The sequence below is a fragment of the Odontesthes bonariensis genome, chromosome 17 (genome assembly GCF_027942865.1).
Source record: "Odontesthes bonariensis isolate fOdoBon6 chromosome 17, fOdoBon6.hap1, whole genome shotgun sequence".
Lineage (NCBI taxonomy): Eukaryota > Metazoa > Chordata > Actinopteri > Atheriniformes > Atherinopsidae > Odontesthes > Odontesthes bonariensis.
Window position 1 is genome coordinate 12,142,992 of NC_134522.1, and position 22,180 is coordinate 12,165,171.

The window sequence follows — 22,180 nt, forward strand, 5'->3', positions numbered from 1 at the left end:
TGGCTGCTAGGGCCATTTTCTTATCTGCAAGTGACAGAAGGAGAGAGCACATAAGACAACAGGAAGGGTTTCAGAATTTGTAAGGAAATGTTGCTTCATTGAAATTTCCTCACATGCACACACGCACATGCACCTTCCCTGCTGTTTATATGGAGTACTGTACCCATTCTGTATAATTACACCTCCCTCTAGGGGATAAAGAGCAGATCACAATGCCTCAGGTGTTGTTAGGTAAACAGTATCCATGTGAAGTAACAAATTTAAGTCCTCACAGAATTTAGATAGGCTTACTGTTTATTCATTGCTTGAGAATCACACAACAGCAAGACATATGAAAATTAAGCACACCGCCTTTTCTTCAGTGTCTCACAAGTTTCAAGAAGAGTCAGTAGTGAGGATGAAATTAAGAATAACTGAAATGCTTTCTCCAAACACTGCAGCTTGTCATTATCATCGGACAATACACACAGCAGGGTCTATATGAAATGGCTGCTGGCTATAACTTAGTCCAAGAACATCTGCCACTCTGCCTGTACAGTTTCTTTCTTTTGCAAGAATGGCTTCTGTAGCAGTTTAATTCTGAAAAAAAGAATTGAATGCAAAACCAAGTAAAGGTCAGTAGCTGCCAGCATCTATCTTGCATTTACAATGGAGAGCCCTTATGGAGGCTGATTTACTAGTAATGAGTCACAGTAGGTGAGCAAGGAAGAACTATTACCTGCCACATATACTTTTCACAGCGACCAAATAAGGCTATTAAACTTTAATGGCCACAGTGCCATCGCTCTGCTATTAGGTGAGCAAAACACAGAGACACAAATCTATTGTTAACGGTGTAATGTCACATTACAGCTTAGAAGATGACTGTGGTGTTAATTTAGTTGTTTTTGAAAATCTGGCTAAGATGAAATGAGGACTGAGAAGTGGATGAACACCAGATTTAAAAAGTCTTTCCATTAAACTATGAGGATGTAGAAAAACAGCTTAGTCAGTGTCTTTTGGTAGATCAGCTGATCAATCACCAATGACTCCAAATCAGCAGCAGAAATGATTAATTTGACAGTCCACTGCTCCAACACCAATGTGGTGCCCACCCTGGGTACGAAGTTAAATCTTTCTCTCCTGAGCTTCACTTTTGCTTCACTGTTGGTCTTTTAAAAATTAATTTAGGTCTCGTTCTTTTGCCAATCCAAGTGGCAACTGGAAAAAAACACCTTTTTGCCTTTATTGTTGCCCTTATTATGGCTGACCAAAACCATGCTTTCAGATGCATTTAAACATGTCAGCTGATCATATGAAATCTGTGAAAACCAGACCGACGTAACCAGATGCTGTTGGGGTCAAATCATTTCATATTGCATATATATGCTCAGCTAGTTTCAAATGGGCCTGGCTGTTCAACACAGTTTCCATTTCTTATAGATGGACCATATGTTAATACGAGGTCATTTAAAGCATTCCCACACTGTCGCTCTGCTCTAACAAAATCTCAATTTTCTAATCAGTGGACCATCTGAAAATGAAAAAAATAAATAAATCACTGGTGAGTTACGTCATTTTAATCTTTGCCACGTCAGACTTAGTTTGCCAAGTTGTTTCCGTTCCAACTATGATGTGCATCAAAGTCCACTTTGAAACAGGCTTAAAATGCCTTCAGTGAGCCTATTAACTTTCTTGTTGCTTAGTCAAAGTTTGTTCCAAATTAATAGGTAAAATCAAAACAAGCCAATGGCAATATGTAACCACACACGAGCAAAAGTGCTGGAACTAAATACAAGTTTGTTTTTCCCACTTGGTGTTATATTCCAGAGTGGTTCAAACTTCACTTGAGAGGCACAAGTTGCGTATTTCCTGTGATGCAAGACTCCACAAACACAGCAGTCTCTTGTGTATGCTCCACTGTGGATTAACTCAGAGGAATGAAGCTGACAAGTAAACATATTTCATTGCCTGAGGACAAAGGAAGAAACTGATGTACGAAACACAAATGACTTCTTCTTTAACTCAAACATATCCAAAGACACTCAACTGTAAGTAGGTGTGTAACTCATTGGTTTTTCAACTAATCAACTAAATACTATAAGTACACCATAATATTCAAATATATTTGCAGTTTAATCTAAGTCACAGAAACCCTAATGATTGAAGTTGATTAGGAAAATAAGGCTTTGCTGTTGTGATTGGAGTTTAATTTCAGAGCAATCCTGACCAAGCAGCTGCAGGTGAAAAAATAAAGAAAGCAGTTCAGGGTCACTGCGCTAATCTGTTTGAAATCAGTGCAGGGCTTTATAGCTGTTATGCTTTTTTCCAAAACAAAAAGCTTCTGGGGATGAATTGACAGACAATCCTCCAGCTCCTTTTATTTATCCATGGTCCATCATATCAGTTATGACATCGAAGTTTTATCTATGCAAGCAGAAGTTTGTGATGGTGTGGCAAACATAGAGGAAGCAGACATCTGATCGGTTTTGACAGTGCTGAAGGTAGACTTCACTCCTTTCCTGAGCAGGTCAGATCACATTAGGGGGCCACAGCTGGAGTCACAGCAGGCTATGTCAGCCACGTCACACTGTAGTATGTCTGCGCTGCACTGTTTGTGCTTGTGTGGGTTTTTGCTAAAAATCTCTTTGATGATCTTTGACAGAAGCTAGTTTATGGATTCAAAATATCCAGTTTTGTGTCTTTAGTGGAACTTTCCCTAAATATGCATGCATATGAGCATGGAAATGTGCATGATCTCACAAAACCAGAACCCTTTCCATGGGAGATGGCAAAAATGTTTGCTTACATACAGTAATGCAACCTCAAAAACGAGGAGTAAACTTGAACTTGCTTCTGCCAAGTTTTACTCTCTATGGTCTGATCCGATCTAAATAGTCTTTGCATGGCTGCATTGTATTATACATGCTTACATTGGTTCGATCACCATCTGTCACGCAGCAGAGGATTTCGGTTGGATGTTAGCAGTCTGGAAGACTAAATTATTCAGTAATCAGGGATTAGAGTTGTACAATGAGTTGTATACTGAGACTGCTAAGATTCTTAAAGGTTTCCGTTGGCTTGAAGTTGACAAAATGTCCTTGTAAAGTGAGGCTAAATTTGACAGCAGCTGCACCACACTAAAAAGCTTGCAAGAGTTGACTATAAAGTTAATGGAGATTTTGCTGGAGGTAAGCTTGATATTCACATTGATCTGATTTAGTTGATAACAACCAGTGAAATCAAAATGTAATTTATAACACTTATATAGTTTTAATGCATACAATTTCCATGGAGGAATGGATGAAAATTATTCTTGTCTTTTTAATGCGAAGCCGATAAAAAAGCAATGTTCATTGGCTGAAAAGGAGCCAAGATGATTCTCACCTTGACAGAACAGTTCAGGTTAAATTACTTGGTTGTCTTTAATTTCACTCATATTGTATTAACGTGCTGCATTAATGTATAACATTGTGTAATGAAACGACTCCTTTCAACATTGTGTAAGCTTCTTTATAGATAAAGGATTAAAAAGTTCAGCAATATCAACAAAATCAAAAAAAAAAAAAGAAGAAAAAGAAAAGGAAAAGGAAACACAAAAAAATGCCTTTAAATAAATTGGAATTTTCAAGAAAATCTTCTGGGAAACCGTAATCGAATTAAGATCCATCAGGTCAAATGAAGTTCAAGTCGATTGTAATTCCACTGATTTTTTTTGTTCTCATCAAAAAAAAAAAAAAAATATCTCAGCTGAGACTCTTTAAAATTTCACTTTTGTTTTTGCTGTAATAGTCTGCCAGTACAAACAAAGGTAGATTAAAAATGGTTGTTGGAATAGTGTCACTCCTATTACTTTAGTTGCAAAATAAGACAGTTTATCAAATTGATCAAATTTGTGAAATGGCCTCCTTAAAAATGAACCGTGCAGACCCATGTCCTCTCTGGTATTTTTGTATTGTCTACAAATCGACTGAATATGCTTCCACTATGGTTCTACATCTTTGGATAAGACATGAAGGCTTACAGAATCTGATTTCATGCTATCACAGTCATAATCATAACATGTTGCTGCCATTTTAGCAACAAGGCTTGTGTTAGCTTCTCCTAAAAATTGGCGAACAGCTCCATCCAGCAAGTGGTCAGGTGTGGTTGTTGGCGCTGGTTCGTCCAAAAAGTCTGTATGGGACATACAGAATGACTTTGTCTTTCTGAGGCTAAAGTCAGCACTTTACAGATTCAAAATTAGCCATCAACAATATGGCTAATTTTGCTTGTGATATGTAACACATGAAAATCATCAAATCATCCATCCATTTTCTATATCCGCTTAAACCAATTCAGGGTTGCGGGGCTGGAGCCTATCCCAGCTGTCATTGGGTGAGAGGCAGGGTACACCCTGGACAGGTCGCCAGCCCATCACAGGGCTCATCAAATTATATACTTTCCAAAATTCTTTAAAGGTCACCATTAAATTTCCAATGAAAATATTACAACTTGGAGATTAAGTCAGTATTGACGAGTGAAAACATAATAATCTTTGTTGACATTGCTGGTCCATGAAAATGTTTAGTATGTTTAGTATGTTTTGAGTTCATTTTCATTAATCTATTATTCATTACTATCAAAATAATAGATTGCCTCTTCCACATACATTAAAAGTAACCCAGTCTTAACCTGAATTCAGAGATCGTAAAGTTCATGTAATTTATGAATCAAACCGTCCTGTAGAGCACAGCACATATACAACAGTAGTCAAGATCACTGCAGAGTGCAAAGTTTGCATTTTTTTAAAATCCTCCTGGGTCTTTCGCATCTAATTATTTCCTCTTTACCATCACAGCCCAGACAAGATCTTAAAATCCACTATGCATTACACTGAGGGAGGCGGCCTGGGTTTTGTGCGATTATGCGCTCGTAGGCTGAACATACAGCAGCATGCACAACTCTCCAGGGTGCAATGAAGCATTTATTGAGGTGTAATGGGTACAATATGTGCACAGATTGTTCAACATGTAGTCAGTTAGAGTGCTGGATGTTTGACAAAAGACTTCTTGCCTGGCAAAACTGGAATTTTTTTGCGGGATGACAAATGACAGACGCTGTATCAACAAATTATTGTTCATAAAATGGGAGCTCCTTTTTATCCAAGCCTCTGTACAAGACAGATTAGGGACTGGAGCTAATGCACTAATAACAACAACAACAATTTGTTGAGTGGGCACAGTGAGGCAGGTTAAAACCTCTGAGTTGAAGAGTTTTATCTTCTGTGTTTTTGTGCTCTGAAATACAGTAAATAGACTGTTGTTAAGGAAGACTTGAGGTCTGTTGCACATGTGAACTTCAGAGGCTTATGTTGCTCATCTGACCCTGTCCTGTTGGCTTTGACAGAGCCGTATAAATGTCAGTGGCTGACAGGCGTATCTCCAGTGGTCTAGGGACCGATGAGGGTGGCAAGGTAGGAAGTCAAAGAGAAAAGGAGCCTTAAGACTTAGACATGCGATTCAAAGGGGTCTAAATCAGATAATTCAGGCACATATTCACACCAGTTCCCTTGAGAATTCTCCATGACAGATCTCTCAACCACCACTTCCAGGTGCTACAGTAGTCTGCCCTCACAAACCTGCATGAATCCCCAATCTTGGAAATAATTAGGCAGAAGAATGAGAGAGCGCGGAGGTGGTAAACTGCTTGAGGGTAACCTGAAGGGAGACTTCGTATAGCAGCTGCTTCTGGCAGCCATGTGCCTTGCTTAAGGAAAGACGTGAGAAGAACAAACAAAGCCTCTTCAGGCATTTTCCTCAAAGGCTGAGTGAAGCAGAGCGGACTAGTGATGTCTCTAAGGGTTTGGTTGCTTTGGCAAAGTGGATTGTGTTTGGATGACACATTGTTGGAGACCCAATTAAAAAAAAAATGCTTTGGTTGTTTGTATGATTTCAGTCACCTTTGTGTCCTTGGTTCATCCCAAACTAATCTCAGCTGCTGTGGCTGTGATTCAATGTGACCATGCTAACACAAAGCCTCCACTATCCTTGGACACTGAATTATATAAAAAGTCAAGCCGGTACATCAAGAAAGTTGATGCCTTTGGTAGAAAAAGTAAGAAAATACTTCAAGGGCTTTAAACTTTTCATCTGTCAGTAGGCTGTTATTTATTGTTTTTATTCTTAAATGTAGGTTCACAGTGTGCCTTTTTAAGTACATTTCACTTTTTCAGCCTTCGATTTTACTTTGACAGCGACGCCTATATTGTAGTCTGTCAGCATGTTCCCTGTGTGACTGGAGCAAGTGAGCAGATGCTGTAAATCAACTATTGAAAGTTATATTAATATTCTAAAAATTGTGGGAAGAATAGCTGTGATCAATGCACAAAGCTTTGAAGCGGAAAATTGCTACAAGTTATAAAACTTGAAACTTAAGACAAAGTTTCAGTTATCCACTGTTATCAAAAAGTTGTGACTCATGAAAACAGACTTCTATTTGGCTATTGTGCTCATTCTGTCATGTTCTGTTCATGTTGTTCACGCTGCCAGGAGATCTCAATTTCACTGCCACTGATTTATCTAAGCTTACTAGTAACGAACAAAATAGCTTTTAGAGATTAGAGTGTCATAAAACTGAGTTAGATTGTGTGTTGTATTATTACTAATTTTTTTGATGAATTTTTTACAAGGGGTGTTAAATAAATCAAAAATATGAAAGATGAATTCCATGTACACATTAGGAAGGCTCAATAAAGTAGATACAAATTTAGAGGCATTTTTAAACTAATGATGCATTGATGACAAGGCATCATGACTCAAAGTGCCAAAAGGGTTAACAAACATTGTGTTTCTAATATTTTTTCCCCACCTGTTTAATTAAAGCTCAGTTCAAAACTCACTTCAAAGACCTAAAGTTTCCCTCTGGACAGCACCTCATCCAAGGTGCTGTTTGCTTTAATTATGTAACAGAAAGGGGGTATGATCTCCAAAATCAACATTTCCTGTCTTGCGCAAGGTTGTAGTCAATTAATCAACTACAACTCCCAATTCTCCTCTTTTGCTCTGTCTCTATGTCCCATAATCTATGCAAGGTGAGGAGTTTGTTCAATAGGAGCAACTTTTTTTCTTAGGATGCACTTGTTTAGCTATGATTGGCTCTCTGTGGTATCATTTTGTCCATGAATATTAGAGATTAAATGAGCGTTATGAAAACATTTGGCACCTTATAATTCGCACACCAAGAAAATCCAACTGACAGCTGACCCGACTGAGCAAAATGAATAAATGAATACATAAATATCAACTCCAGATTTACTTTAACTGAAACAAATAGCATCCTCACAGCTTTTGCTGTAGTGAGTTACAACCTGAAAAGCTTCAGTTTACAACATGCTCTTTCCTGTTCTCTGGTCATACTATACTATTGAATGCTAAGCAAGCTACCCAATCCTTTTTGTTAAAGGACTCTATGACTATGCAACACATGGCACAACAGCAACAGAACAGCACTCTAAACAATGATTATTTTCACAAGTGTGGCAAAACCAACTCCACTCACTCATCTCTGAGCAGCTAACAAATCCCAGGCATGCACTTCTCCGCTTTCTTGCCTTACCGTTTATATGCTTTTCGCCTCATTTTCAGCAGATAAGATCACTGTATTCATGTGCCTGTGCATCCCCCCAGAGCAGCATGCATTTAGAAAACGACTCCTCAAATTCTGACTGGAGACTGGCTGGTAGGCAAAGAGAGGCAGGTCTGGGGGGGGGGATATGAGAGAGGGAGCAGCGAATTGAATGGAGCAGGAGGAAGTGTATGGGAAGAGGAGGGGTCAGTGGAGTGATGGAGAGAAGAAGAGGGAGGAGAGGTGTGGTGGAGGTGTCACTGCCAAGAGAAAAGGAGGTAATGTGAAAGTGGCCAACCTCATGTCATGTCGCATTTCTCCATCAGATTCCTGGTAGGAAGAGAAGAAAAGAGGGTGAAATGATGAGATACATTTATCAAGCAGATAAATCTAAAGCCACCACTGCATGCTGTGGAGTACCTCCAATCGTGTGTTTAACGAGCTCTCTGAGTGGCTATGTCTCAGCAAACAAATATATCTATTATTTTCTCCTCTCCGCTATGTCAGTAGTGAGAGCATTACGTAAAAGAGGGAGGAGCAGAGCAAGAAATGACAGATTAACAGTGTTGAAAAAAATGCTGTGTGCTGCAGGAATGGAGAGAAAGTGCCTGAGGGTGAAAGGCAGGCTGTTATTGTTGAAAGGACAATGCAAATGCTAACAGAAAAGATGAATGAAAGAAAAAAATGAGAAAAACACATTTAATTCTTGAACAGAACAATAGTTTGACATTTTGGGAAATCCACTTCTTGTTTTTCTTCAAACTAAGTAAGCTACCTCAGCAGGCAGCATGAGTTTAATCAGTCTTCTTATCTAACCAAAATACAAACAACACAATTCAAGGTATTGCTGCATCATGCCTTCCTACATGTGCACACAGAGATGAATGAAAAAGCAGGTCCACGGTTGTACCATAAGGATTTCACAAGAGGAGTCACCATTTATATGTTCACTTAGGCATACTTCTTTGGTCCAGAACAAATGATCCAATTAAATTTCTTGATAAGAGTCAGTGTGGAGAGAACATATGAGTAGCCACAGTCATAAAAACCTTATTAATCTCATATTCATGATCATGAACTTGACAGAAAAGTCAGATTTGAGATTTTTCCTTGTCTGGCATCAGGGCATACTGGCGTGACATTGTTTACTCTCGTGTTGCATGCAACTACAGCTAGCCATGAGATTTATTGTTGAAAATCCAGGAGGGCTCAATAATGAATGTCATAGGTGCACAGCTCTAACATATGACATATGGGAGAATGCAGTGTGTTTATGTGAGCATGTGTATTCTGTGCTTCACTGTGTTGTGTGGGTGTTGCAAACACTGCCAGTGAAACAGCAGGATGACTCATCCAGCTTCTGAATGAACCAACGCTCAGTAATCCCCTCCGTCCATCCCTCCATCGCAGCCTCCCTCTGTGTAGAGGGCAAGCCTGAAGAGAGGGGGAGGAGGAGTGGATCAGCATTCCTGGAAGGTATCACTGAATTATAATCAGCCACTATGGATGTGCTGTTGTGAAAAATATTGCCTTTTATCCTGAATTATTTCAACTCGACTAGGAAAATGTATACAAAAAAACTGCTACAGTTAGTGCATCTGTAATGGTGGTAAATGTAGCACAACTGAACAGATTCATCTTTTTTTTTTAGATATGTTAAACTGACCTAAAAGAGAAAAAATAAAGCACATTAAAATCCTATTAAATCAAAATAAAATGTTCCATACTGGATCGTTCAACACCAAATTATCCATAAAACTGTGGGGATTGTAGTCTGTGTTTATAATATGGTCACGGACCTCGCCGTTACACACTGGTGTGGACTGCTACGATAAAACACTTGGTTCTAGTTAGACAACAATCATGGTCAGGACTAAAGACACTTATACGGAGTTGCTCTAGTGGCCACTAGACCTTGCATAGTCTTAAAATGTGCTTGTAGGTTGATTAAACCTGCATGAACAAATGCTCAATGGGCTCGTGTTTGGGTGGGCAGTATATCAATTTTAGTCTAACTAAATGTATGCATGCATAATAATTTGACCCCTTATTGTTTATTTGCTTGTGTTAGTCCATCTTTGTAAACTTCAGTGCAGTAAGATTTCAGTTGGACAAACACATCAACATGTGTTTTTTAAAAGTCCAATTTAAGCCAAACTAACACATAATTTGATTTGAAAACTAAATGACAGAAGCAAACCATCAAGGCCCTCTAAGCCCTTTCTGATGGCCAAATGTCCTATAAAAACAATTTTTTCAAACGGTGTAATGTCATCTTCAATTTCCAGATTTGAACAAAACCAAATTGAACTAAATTTTCCTCAAGAAATAAATGCCTCAATTCAATCCACGCTGGAATATAATTATTATTACTTTTTTTTTTTAGAAAGACAGTTTGTCATCCTGTTCAGAATATTTCTAGCTCTGTGATGCAAGGAAGAAAATGGTATGTGTAACACAATAGTAATGCCATGAGGGATCAATTTGAAATTAAATACAAACCAACTATTTATTTTATCTTAAACGGATGAGCTGTGTTATCACAAAGTGTTTGACAATTTCTGCCTGCTTCATGGCAACAAATAACAAGCAACCTAAAGACTTTTCAGTAAGTAAAACTAAATACAGAATAAATCAGAATAGGAGACTAGTCAGCTGGACTGTTGCTTGAGATTGCAGCAGACAGTCAGGAGCACATTCCAGGTCAATTGCCAAAATGAGATCTACAACAGGCTGAATTTGAAGTAGAAAATCAAGGCTGTCGTTAAGCATTTCTACTCCACCATCAATACACAGTGTCTCTGAATGACAGGCTCAACTAAAATACAAGGCTTTACTGCTGGGATTGTTTGCCATTTGGAAATGTGGATTTTCCAAGTAAAACATTTTATACATTCCAGCCCATCGCCCCCAGTTTTTCACGGTTAAACATTTGGTTATTAGAATTTTCATCGCCAACTGTGCTAACTGCTTTTAGCAATTAATTGCCCCATCCAGTTTGGTGTAGTGTGTGTTAAAGTTTATCGACAAAAACAGTTGTTTTGCTTATTCAGTGATTTATTCACCAAGTTCATCAGGGTCTTTTAACCTAAGTGTGTGTAATAACTGTTTTTCTAAATAAAGCTTTACATCTATTTGATCAGGTGTTGTTCCAATCTGATATCAGTTATCAGTTCAGAATATATTTAGATTTGCATTTTCTCCAAAACACAAGCTGTAGTTTTAGAGCTGGAATGTTTAAATGTGACTTTTGTCTTTTGGACAGAAGTAAAGTTTTTCCCTCTTTTTTTCAAAGGGTCCTGGTCTAGTTAAAAAATGTACATCTTTCGGTCATAATACAATTGAGATGGGTGACTTAGACAATTGTAAAACCTCTATTATTTTTAAAAGAGAAGTATAACAGGCCACTGACTTTTCCCTATTCTCAAAGTGAAAACAGATGTTCCCAGACCATTCTCCGTCACAGGAGACATTAGATTTAACGGCACCAAATTAATAAGGATCGCCCCCTAATTAGGAGCCATCCTTTTATATAACTGCAGTTTTTTGCACTTTGACACATTTAATGGGAAAATGCTGATTCATTTTTTGTTGGTTCATTTTCTTACACTTTTCACGCAGTTGCTTTGTTTAGAAAATGACAGCTTTTATTATCTTTATTGCTTTAGTTCCCAGTACTGTGGTACATTCCATTTCTGCTGAACCATTTTGTGCACATTATATATTCCCATCATTCACTTGATTCATACTTTGGAACTGCCTTTCAACAGAAAATTATAATTTTATTTTGACAGTTGAAGTCTTCCATTTCCCTGAAACACACATCCCATTCACAGGAAGCAGTGCATACGTTTACTTGGTTATAATCTAGTAAACAGCAGTGCAGTAACATATTTCATACAATATAATTCAGTTTCATGTAAAAGAAAAAAAAATCTAAGTGTTAATTTTGAATACATGCATATGCACCTATTGTGTTACGCTCTCTGTAGAAATAGTATCTGTCAATATTAAATAGGACTCTGCTCCTCTAAGGATTTATTTAGCTTCACCACCTGTAGAGCAGGTGTTTCAGATCATGGATATCAGTTTACTTTAATCTAATATACATAATACAATAAAAATAATTTTAATTGGGCCTTAAACCTCAATTAAACAACATGAATATATTTTTTTTCAGTTTACTGCATTGCTTTCTGACACACAACAGACCGACAGTGAAGTAAGTTTGTGCACAGATTTATGTATTACGTATTAATGCATTTCTGATTTATACCACCTAATATGAAACATATTTTCCGACTTTGTCCTCAAATGTGTAAAATACACGTTTCCTTCCAAGTGTATTCCTTTTACTACACACCCACTCATGTGCTGAAGAGTTGCTAGGAAGCTGATGTCCAGTGGAATTAACTGTAGTCAAGAAAGTGCAGCAACCTTGCAGCAGCTTGCAAGAGGCAAAAGTAACCTAAGCTGCCAATCCACAACAAAAGTAGATGGAGGAAAGTGTTTGAATAATTTACATCTATGTTCTTGCAGGCTGCCAACAGAATTTTTTATATTCGTTTGACACCCAAAACATATTGCTCTCTTCCACTTTGAGTGAAGAGGTAGTAAATAAGGAGAATGGAATTTCCCATCCCAAGAGGCCACAACTTTCCCATTGCTATATCTCTGTTGAATGTTAGGAGGGCATACGGATGCCAATACTTTTCTATAGCCTTTAGCTATTGAAAACCTTTGCAGATTATCAAAGCTATTAAAGTAGCCTACATATAAACTGAAAAGGGATCCATTCAAACTGCAGGTCATGCTATAATTGAACAGAATTAACAACAAGAAAGAACATGTTGTGCATGTATACAGTCCTTTCCATCCATTATACAAAGCATTCAGATTACGCTTTAAAGTCTTGTTAATGAGTGATGCTGTTTGCAGACTTAGTATTGTAATGCAAGTGGGTGATGTGTCACATGCAACTAACTTAAACACAAAACATAAATATTCACGTCTAAAAAGTCTGAGAAGAGTAATAATCAGCTAACAAGGAAGAATGTCATGCAATACCCCAAACCAAAATCTTGAATAAAGACTGAGTGAAATTATTGGAGGCTTGTGCAATCTTGTTCATTTCCAGCAATCTACATTTGCTATTGCTGCATGATGAGGAAACATGGCAAACTAATGCAGGGTGGGTGTACGCACGCCACTCCACTACTGTCTCCACAACATACAGTTTTACTTAATAGTGTCACTGTGAACGATACAATAACTGTATTGTGAAAACAGTTTCAGTTACTGTGTATTTGTGAGATGCGGGAAAAGGGAACAGATGGTGTCCGCAAGTGTGTGAAGCATGGAGGAGGAGTTGTGATGCGGTGTGTGTGCTTTGCCTGTGACACTCCTAGTGAATATTTCAAAATCCAAGGCAAACTAAAACAGAATTTCTTCCACATAATTCAGCAGTAATACGCCAGCTCATCTGGTTTGCTCTTAGTTGTAGCATAGTTTTTTTTAAAAAACAGTAACAATGAACCAAATGCATGGCATCTATGTAGGGACTGTTTGAAGATAGTAGAGCAGATTAGTGACATAATCATTCACTTTGGTATAAAAGTGTGAAATTTGGCACAGATATTCTCTAAGGGTCACTTTTTGGAAAAAAAGCGCAGGCCACGCAAAAATTCAACATGGCGGCCATTTTTCAAGATGGCCCGCCATTGCTACTAAATGGTTAGAGTAAAAAGCATTGACTTTGGTATAAGAACATGATATTTGGCTGATATACTGTCTGAGGGCCACTTTTTTTGAAAAAGGCCCTGGCCACCCAAAAATTCAATATGGCGGTGATTTTTCATCTAAGCTCCGGCCCTCAGAACAGGAAGTCACTTTTTTTTCCTTGGAAAGCTCCATCTCTGAACCCCTTCACCTAATCAACATGATCTTGTGTCAGAATACAAATAACAAGTTGGTCTCACTTGCTTTAAAGCACCAACAGTTTTCAGTTGAAGGCGTGGCTGTGGCGGCGTGGCGAAGTCAGACATCACGCCGTTACCATACGTTTGGCTCTAAATTCTACAGTTTTGAGCCGAGATGCACCAAACTCAATGGGATCGATCCTAATCCACCCCCCAACAGGTGTGCAGTCCAATATTTGATGGGCGTGGCCTAATGCCTCCACAGCGCCCCCTAGAACATCTAAGAAATCAGCCCCAAGCCATGCTTTCACCGACAATCATGAAACTCAGCACACCTGTGCGTCTTGTCAGGACCAACAAAATAGTGTGGGCGTGGCAGAATGGCAAATTCCAATCCCTCGCCGTTTGCATACGTTCGGCTCTAAATCTCACATGTATCATCCCATTTGCACCAAACGAGATATGAATGACCTTTGTTAACCTCTAAAGAGCCCAATAGGATTATATTGGAGTGTGACTCCACCTTGCCCCCTAGATCATTTAAACAGCTATATCTCCTTGAGACATCATCCGATCTGCACCATATTTTTTGTGCATTATTACGGATCAGCGATTGACACGTTGGCGTGGTACATTTCTGCCGTCGCTAAAAGCCCCGCCCCCAGAAAACAGGAGGTGAAGGTAACTCCTGTCTTGAAGGTGAGATATCGCTCCAACTTTGAACACGTGCCACTGGTGTCGTACTGTCGTGGACTGAAGGCGATTTGGGAGATTCGTCGCACGCTCCGCCTGGTGGACGGGCACGGGAGACGCGTGACGGCGTTGATGACCACGTCGGGGCGGCGAAGCCGGCACTCAGGCGGTCGCAAGGCCGGAGCCGCGCTTGGCTGCGAGGGCCGATATCACTGCTCGCAGTTTTAATTTAAAATTTCTGTTCGAATTTAGGTGAAATGGCAGCCATCTCGAAAAATGGTGGCGGCCATCTTGAAAAATCATCTTTGTTTTTGAGGGAGAAGGACCATTCTCCATTTTAACATTCATTCAAGATTACCATATCAGTATTCATTCAAATTGTAATGCGTACAGTACAGATTGACACAATGAGTATGATAGAAACAGCGGCCATCTTGAAAAATGGCCGCCATATTGAATTTTTGCGTGGCCAGCGCTTTTTTTCCAAAAAGTGACCCTTAGAGAGTATCTCTGCCAAATTTCATGCTTTTATACCAAATTGAACGATTCTCCTGAAAAAGGCCTTTAATCTGCTCTACTAAGAAGGATAGTGAAGAAGAACTGAATCAGAATCTGAATCATCAACCTCCACAATACCCTGACCTTCACCCTATTGAGATAGTTTGAAAGAGTTGGACTGCAAAGGGGCAAAAATAAAAGCAGCCAACAATGAGACATAAAGAAGCTCCATTGAGATTATTTCAGCAATTAATTGTACAGTTTGCCCACATCTTTGTTCACATATTTTCTGTGCAGGGCTTGTGATGTGAAATCTATGAAATCTGCTTTGACCTAAAACTGTCACCAATTTACCCTCTAGGCCTGACACACAGTGGATCATTTTGGATCAGGCTCCTGCTTGATGAAGTCGACAGTGCACAAACTGTCCATATTGTTTGGGTTTCAAACCGTCTGTTTTAAGCAGCCACTTCAACTCTCTAACAAATTACAACACTATATATACTCTACACATTGTTGAAAATACACCATCTCACCATGCTAACCCAACACAACGGAAATGTTTTTTTAAAAGCTATCATTTCCAAAAGTGTTTTACTTTTGATGCCAATGAGTCCTGACACAGCAGCAGTCTGTGATAGTTTTCTTTAAAGCAGTAACATTAAACATTAGATCAACCTCGTGCACCCATAGTTAAGGTCTTAAATGCAGCAGGGATATATTCTTTGCAGGTCTCTCCGCATCTCTTTCTTATCTAAATTCAGGGTCACAGGGGGCTGGAATCTATCCCAGCTGCCATCAGGCCAGAGCCAGGGTACACCCTGGACAGGTCACCACTCCATCACTTGGCCAACACAGAGACAAATTAGGCAACCTTGCACACTCACTCCTATGTTCAGTTTAGAATCACCTATTAACCTTTTTGGACAGTGGGAGGCAGCCTGAGTAAAGACAGAAATGCCAGAGCAATTCTGTCTTCACTCACACTCTATCACTAGAAATTAGAAAATGCTTTTGAACCGATCAACCAGCAGGTAAATTCTAGGGGTTTACTTACAGTATTAACAGGTCTGGGCAAAGAGGTAGACATATAGGACACTCTGGGAAATCCCTCTGGCCAGCTGAAAACAGGGCAGGGCTTAATCCGTCCACTGGCAGCCAGTTGAGGAGGAGGTGGCTCATAACCAGTCAGTGCCACTTTCTTCTCCTTCTCCTTCTCCTTCCCTCTTTCTTTTTGTTTGTCTGGCTCCCAGCAGGGCTTTTCTTGATCTTTATCTTTTCCCTTCCCTTTCTCAGGCCATCTGTCTCTTTCCCAGAGGCTCTCTTTTCTCATCTCTCTCTCCTTCCCCCTCTCCATCTCCAAGCCTCCATTTTTCTCCCATGGAATCCTGTTTCCCTTTTCCTTCCCTCTCTCCAAACTTTTTTCAAGCACATTCTCATTCTTCTCTTTCCCGAGGGTACCATTAGCTACCAGTTCGTCAAGTTGTCTCACTCTGTCAATATCTGTCTCTAGATAAAGTCTCCCTGTAGAAGGCTGAGTCTGGATTTTTGTACATAGCTCTAAATCGTGCTCTGGGTAGGGGTGACCCTCCCCTTTCACTTTTTTCACCACTTCTTCAGGCTCCAAGATCTTACAACTGGGCAATGTCTTGCTCCACTGGTGGATTGAGTTTGTAATGTCCTTGGAGTCATACTCTTTGATGGTGTGGAGATTCGAGCTTGTTGGGCTGCACCACGAGTTTGTGGCAGATGCAGGTGGTAGTTGGTTTGCTGGGACAGAATGAAGTAGTGGGTGACATGGAGTTGAAGGTGGTGGTGGAGATGAGTGGCGGTGGCGGAGGTTGTATTGTTGTTGAGGATCATTAGATTTTAATATCCTGCACGTCACCTCATTCAGAAACTGGGAGAAGTTACTCCTGTCATCGGTCTTCTTGTCCCGCTGATGAGAAGAAACTGAAGAAATGTTCTTACTCAGGCAAGGTGAGGACATACTCTGGGTTTCCATGTCTTTCCTTGGCACTTTGTAAATCCTTGGGGCACAGTCTCCTTTGCTTTCAGCTTCAACAATAGGACGTGAGAAAATAAGATTCTGGTAGATGATTTCATTTTCAGCCCTGGTATCAGAAGGCACCTGATCAGCGGTGCCACTTTTTCCATCTGATTCCTCTGAAGCCTCAGTTTCCTCTTGTTTGACTGGTGTCCGTAAGAGGCAGGTGGCCCCTGAGCTCCAGCTATTTGTATCCCAACTACCATCATCATCACTAGAGCTGCCATTGCCACTCTGGAGGCTTGTACTCCACTCACTTGGGCTGGGGCTGGGGCAGGAGCTGCAGTTGTCCAGACTGCCCAGCAACCGCTTCTTTGACGGAGAGTTAGATCCTCTAAGGTTAGGTAAAGAACTCTGGAAGCTGGACAGAGGGCCTTGAAGACTTGGCAGAGATCCTTGTAGGCAGGGAACAGAACCCTGGAGACTCGAAACTGAGCCTTTTGGACTTGTACTGGTAGAGCTGTGAAGACTGGAAAAAGAGCCTTTCAGTAAAGGAGAGGACTGGCGGCGCTGTAGATGGTCCTCCTCTTGGTCACTGTAATGTCCAGAAAAGACAGGGCAAGATGCTGTGGAAGAACAGGAGCCACGATCTTGGCGGGTTGAGGCTGTTCTGGATCTTTGCTGTCGCCGTAAAGTAGCCATATCAATCACCTTTGTTCTCGTTCTATGTGCAGACTTATGTGATCTTTTCTGTACAGACTCAAGCCTGAGACCATCATCTGAAATGGACACACACAAGTGAACCATGTCAGGCTCAGTCCAATGGTTTTCTGTCCTCTGGCTTTGCCCAATTTGAATCGTCTGTCCTAGATGTCCTGGCCGCCAACTGTGCTCCCGAACTGTTTCAGTGTGACTCACTTTTACTGCTGCAGCACAGCACACAATGAGATCACAAAGGGTTTAGCATCTGATAGTCATTTGTGTATTAACCAAATCATTACCATTCATACTCATACCATTCAGTTCTGTCTTTTCCTTTTTAAAATAGAATTATAGATCTGCAGCTGCATCACCAGCGGTTTGTCTGTAGGCACCATCTGTAATGAATTTGCGTATCGACACGGATGGTGTAGGAAAGCAGCTGGATATCTAGGTCAGAAATATTGACCACAGCAGCCACGTGAAATTTGCTTTGTGGGCAGCAGAAACACAAAGTGGCCAAGCATTGATTGGTAACACATGGCACTTTTTATGGTTTACTGTGAGACTATCATTAACTTTAACCTGCTCCTTAAGAGACAGTTGATATCAACTTATCACTTGTATAATCTACTTCAAAACAGAACATCTCGATGGGACTGATGTATGGTAGAGGCAGCATCTGGTGCATGTTGATTGGATGAAAAGAAGCCTCCCAAGCAGATGTTACCTTGTCCAGACACCATTTTAAAGCTGTGATCAGCAGCATCGACTCTCCAACTGAAAAGATTATGTGACACGGTAGGATTTAAAAATTCAGCAATATGTATTTCTGAAAATATAACTGCCTGAAGCTGACAAGCAGATATTCAGCCAAATGTACATTTCTGTAAAGAGACTTTAATCTTGTACTCATTCCTAAACACACAGGAAGCGTCATAAAATACATAAAAAGCAAAACTGGAGTGGGTATTTTCAAAATAACATGGCTGATGGAACTTCTCAGTCTGGTGTCTCTTTAACTCTGATGTACGTGCACAGTGTGACAACATGTAGGCTTTGTTAGTGGGAAATCGATATGATCGTAAGCAGTTTTGCATCACAACAGGGCCACTAATTGCACCAACTCTTCATGAAAAGACCAGCATTAAACTCTAACCTGATACATTTATGCAGGTTGGGAAAAAGAAAAACATTTCAACTTTATGATGGAGACAGACATTTATTTTTTGTCATTCAAAACTCAGGTCAACTCAGTTCAACCGAATTTTATTTATACTATGACAGTTCACAACAGAAGTGGTTTCAGGTCACTTATCAGCCAAATGTATGATTAAATTAAGTTTATGTATGACAGAACTTTCAGGTTCTAATCATACAGGTACAAAGTGATTTCAAGTCTTTGGCATTATTAGGTGGTACTCCTGAGAAGGACTCTGATATTCTACAAAAAGGAATTGTAAGTAACAAAAACAACTACAGATTACTTTAGTGAAAAGATACAACAAAGTAAATGCGCAATTAAAAAAAAAATGGATTCACTGTGGCCATTCCAGTCAAACTTTGCAAGTAATATTTGAGATATCATGTCTTGAACCATGTTATCAGGCCCATACTGTAAGTACTTGTAGCAATTTTTTTTACAATATCCCTGTTCATCACTGCAATGGATTTGAAATTGGCCACAGCTGTCTGTGCAACTGGTTATCCAACCGTGTCTTATAAAAACAAATGTGTAAGGCAACTGTTAATGAAAAATGTCCTAAGTGGTAACAATTATCGTGAGAAATTGTCTTGAATAAAAGCTCTACGTCTAAAGTTTAGTCGCATCTTGACTGATTCATTTCCAAAAAGTTATGACTTAAATGTGTATGGACTTAAATGGGTAGGATAACTGACAGACCAAAGATTCCCGACGAACCTATACATTTTTTGAATGATGACCCCAATATGTCTCTTTCTAGAATATTTCTTTCTTTCTTTATTCAGATTTATATTTCTCCTTTTTAAGTGGTTTGATTTCCCTATAACTGCAAAGGAGTGTTGCAAAGGATACTACTCAGTGAAAACATACTTTTGAGGATTGCCTCACTGTAAATGAACAGTGTAAGACACAGAATGTGGACCCTTCAAAAAACCCAAAACAAAATAAACAAAAAACCTAATAAAACCTTAGATAAATTAACCTAAAACCAAATAAACCTAAAATCTTAATAAAACATGAGGGCCAGAATCAAAAGGAGTTATGCAGAGGGATGATGAAGAGAGAGTTTAGTGAAGACTAAAAGAAATCTATTTTAGAGTAAACTTTGTCTTTCTTTCCTGCTGTTGGACAAACTGCCTCTAAGGGGCTTTACCTGTCTCAAAGTAATCAAATTTTTAGTTCTACGGGTGGCAGCTTTAATTACAATGTGCTTAAAAGCTGAGGGGAAGTTGTTCATCAACTGTATGCAGAGCAGCTTCTCTGTGATACATCCTGTCCCTACTAATCCTACCGCCTTGCAGAGACTAAAACTACTGCTGCCGGTTTTTCTGAGGCATAGTTACCAAAACTTAAGCGAACCAATACCTTACAGAGCAGGAGCTTCCTTTTTGACATTGTTTTCATTCAGTTTATAGCTTAGATTTTTTTTTCTTAGCTGGTAGTTATCATACTGAAAGGGTGGACTAAGATGGTAAACACAGAAAAAGGCCCCTGATGCAACTACGTGGTAAACTCAGAGTCTTGTTTGCTCATTTTGGGGTGTCATAAAGAAGCACAATGGATCTCTGGAACCCAAACATATGGGGTAGTATAGCCACATGAAACTGATGTGGGTAAATCAGTCTTTGTCAATGAGCACTTGTTTCAGATGTATCACCCCAAATCTTTTTGTATATTCTTGTACATTGAAAGTAAAGACTTTCTTTTATATTCTAACTCTTAACCACTGTTTAAGCAGAACTTTGAGGGTAACTGAGACTAAAATGTGTATATATATATATTTATTTTACTCAATTGTGTTCTAATGTTTTTTTATATATATTTGTTTTAAATATAAGTTTTGACTGTCAAACCTCAAATCAGATTCAACAGGATAACAACGATTTAATCAGAAGCAGCTACACAAGCATCCCCCCAGCTCATTGCACACCACACACTATTTTTGATAATAAGATCTCTGTCTACTCATCATATCCTCTCAGTACATCCCAACTCCCAGCAGCCTCCAAAGCTGAAACAAAAACATCAGATGCCTCATTTAATCCCTTCAAACATCTGCTGGATCAACTCTTCAGAGATATGCTTTGACATCTTTAGATGCACACATCAGGAAACCTGGTTGGTATTTGATGAGAATTTTAGCCTGGCTGAAGACACCAGCACATCCATAAGAAAAATTACCTTCAGGGAAATTTTGAACAGTTTTTACTTTATAGTTAAAATCATGAAACAGATATGTTGTTATATGTATCCATTACTCTACAGCATTAAGATCATTTCATGAGCTGGAAACCTCTGGAAAACACACCAAAGCCTTCTTGCATTCATAATCTCCGTACAGAATGGAATGATATCTCTCAGCTGCTGCTGAAAACAACTATTTGTGAAGCGACACTAGGGGTGGGTATTGGCAAAGAAGTCACGATTCGATTCGAATCACGATTCACATGCCACGATGCGATTCTATCACGATGCATCACGATACTTGAATTATTGCGATGCATCGCGATGCATTGCGATATTTTCACTGAACATACTTAAAAAAAAAATACAGCCATTACCAGTGGCTGACTGGCTGTGTATGATCTGGATAGTGTCTTCAATTGATGCATAATTCAAAGCAAATCAATTCATAACTGTATTTATTGAAACAACTTTTGGAGGTATTGCCATTAAAACAAATATTACTGGACACAAATATTACTATTACTGGACACACTCATCACAAAAAGTGCATAGGATTTATAAAACTTAAAATAACAAAATAGGGATGATCAGTACAGACAAAAAAGTGCATAGGCTTTATAAAACTATATATATATATATTGCAAACATCCCTTGCAGCGAAATGTATCAATTACATGTGTCCTATAATTAAAGGCATAAAAAAAAATTAAAAAAAAAAAATTAATTATTTTTTTTTAAAATAATCGATACTTGGCGTCCAGAATCGATGCAGTAGATCGCGAAAATTAGAATCTCGATGCATCGTCATGACGATTATTTTGCACACCCCTAAGCGACACTCACTCATTCAACTTTAATGGAACTGCAGCCACTTCCATTCAAGATAAACATAATGTTTTCCTTTCCTTTTACTCATACAAACGCAGGATTCTACTTTCTCCATGTTGTCAACATTAAGGTTGCCGTGGAAACAGCGGTTTGTGATCTTGATCCATCTTTTCTGTCGAGCTATTGGGAAGAGCAAACTGTGTAGCTTTCCTCTCAAATGCCAAAGCAATATAAAACAGACACCTACAGGAAATGTCAGATGTACCATCCAGTCAAGAATATGAAATCTGACAGCCAAGACTAGCAATATTTTTTATTTCCATGGCAAGAAGAGCCTCACAATGGTCCATCCTTTACGTTTAGGGGGAAAAAAGACAATAAAGAACAGCAAATTGAAATGAATGGCACTGCTATACATGAAAGCTTTGCATTGGAGGCAGCAGGTCAGCTTAAAGTAATTAAATATAAAAAACAGGCTCTTGCATGGATTTGCACATACATAATCACGGTTAGATGTGCACTTACAGACAAATGCATATGCACACGCACGTGCTCTCACACATACCCTTTGAGCACATGCAG

General features: G+C 39.2%; 1 protein-coding gene across 2 annotated transcripts in view; it reads right to left on the reverse strand.

The window, feature by feature from the left end:
• begain (brain-enriched guanylate kinase-associated) overlaps positions 1-8,040 on the reverse strand; it is a 42,281-nt gene extending 34,241 nt beyond the window's left edge. The window contains exons 1-2 of one of the 2 annotated variants that reach the window (XM_075448515.1): positions 8,005-8,040; positions 7,883-7,914 (exon numbers count right to left, since the gene is read on the reverse strand). The gene's annotated coding sequence lies outside the window, so the exon portion shown is untranslated. Of the gene's footprint in view, positions 1-7,575; positions 7,647-7,882; positions 7,915-8,004 lie in introns of those variants that run through there. The other variant, XM_075448514.1, reaches the window with a different exon arrangement.
• Between the last annotated feature and the right edge of the window lie 14,140 nt (positions 8,041-22,180).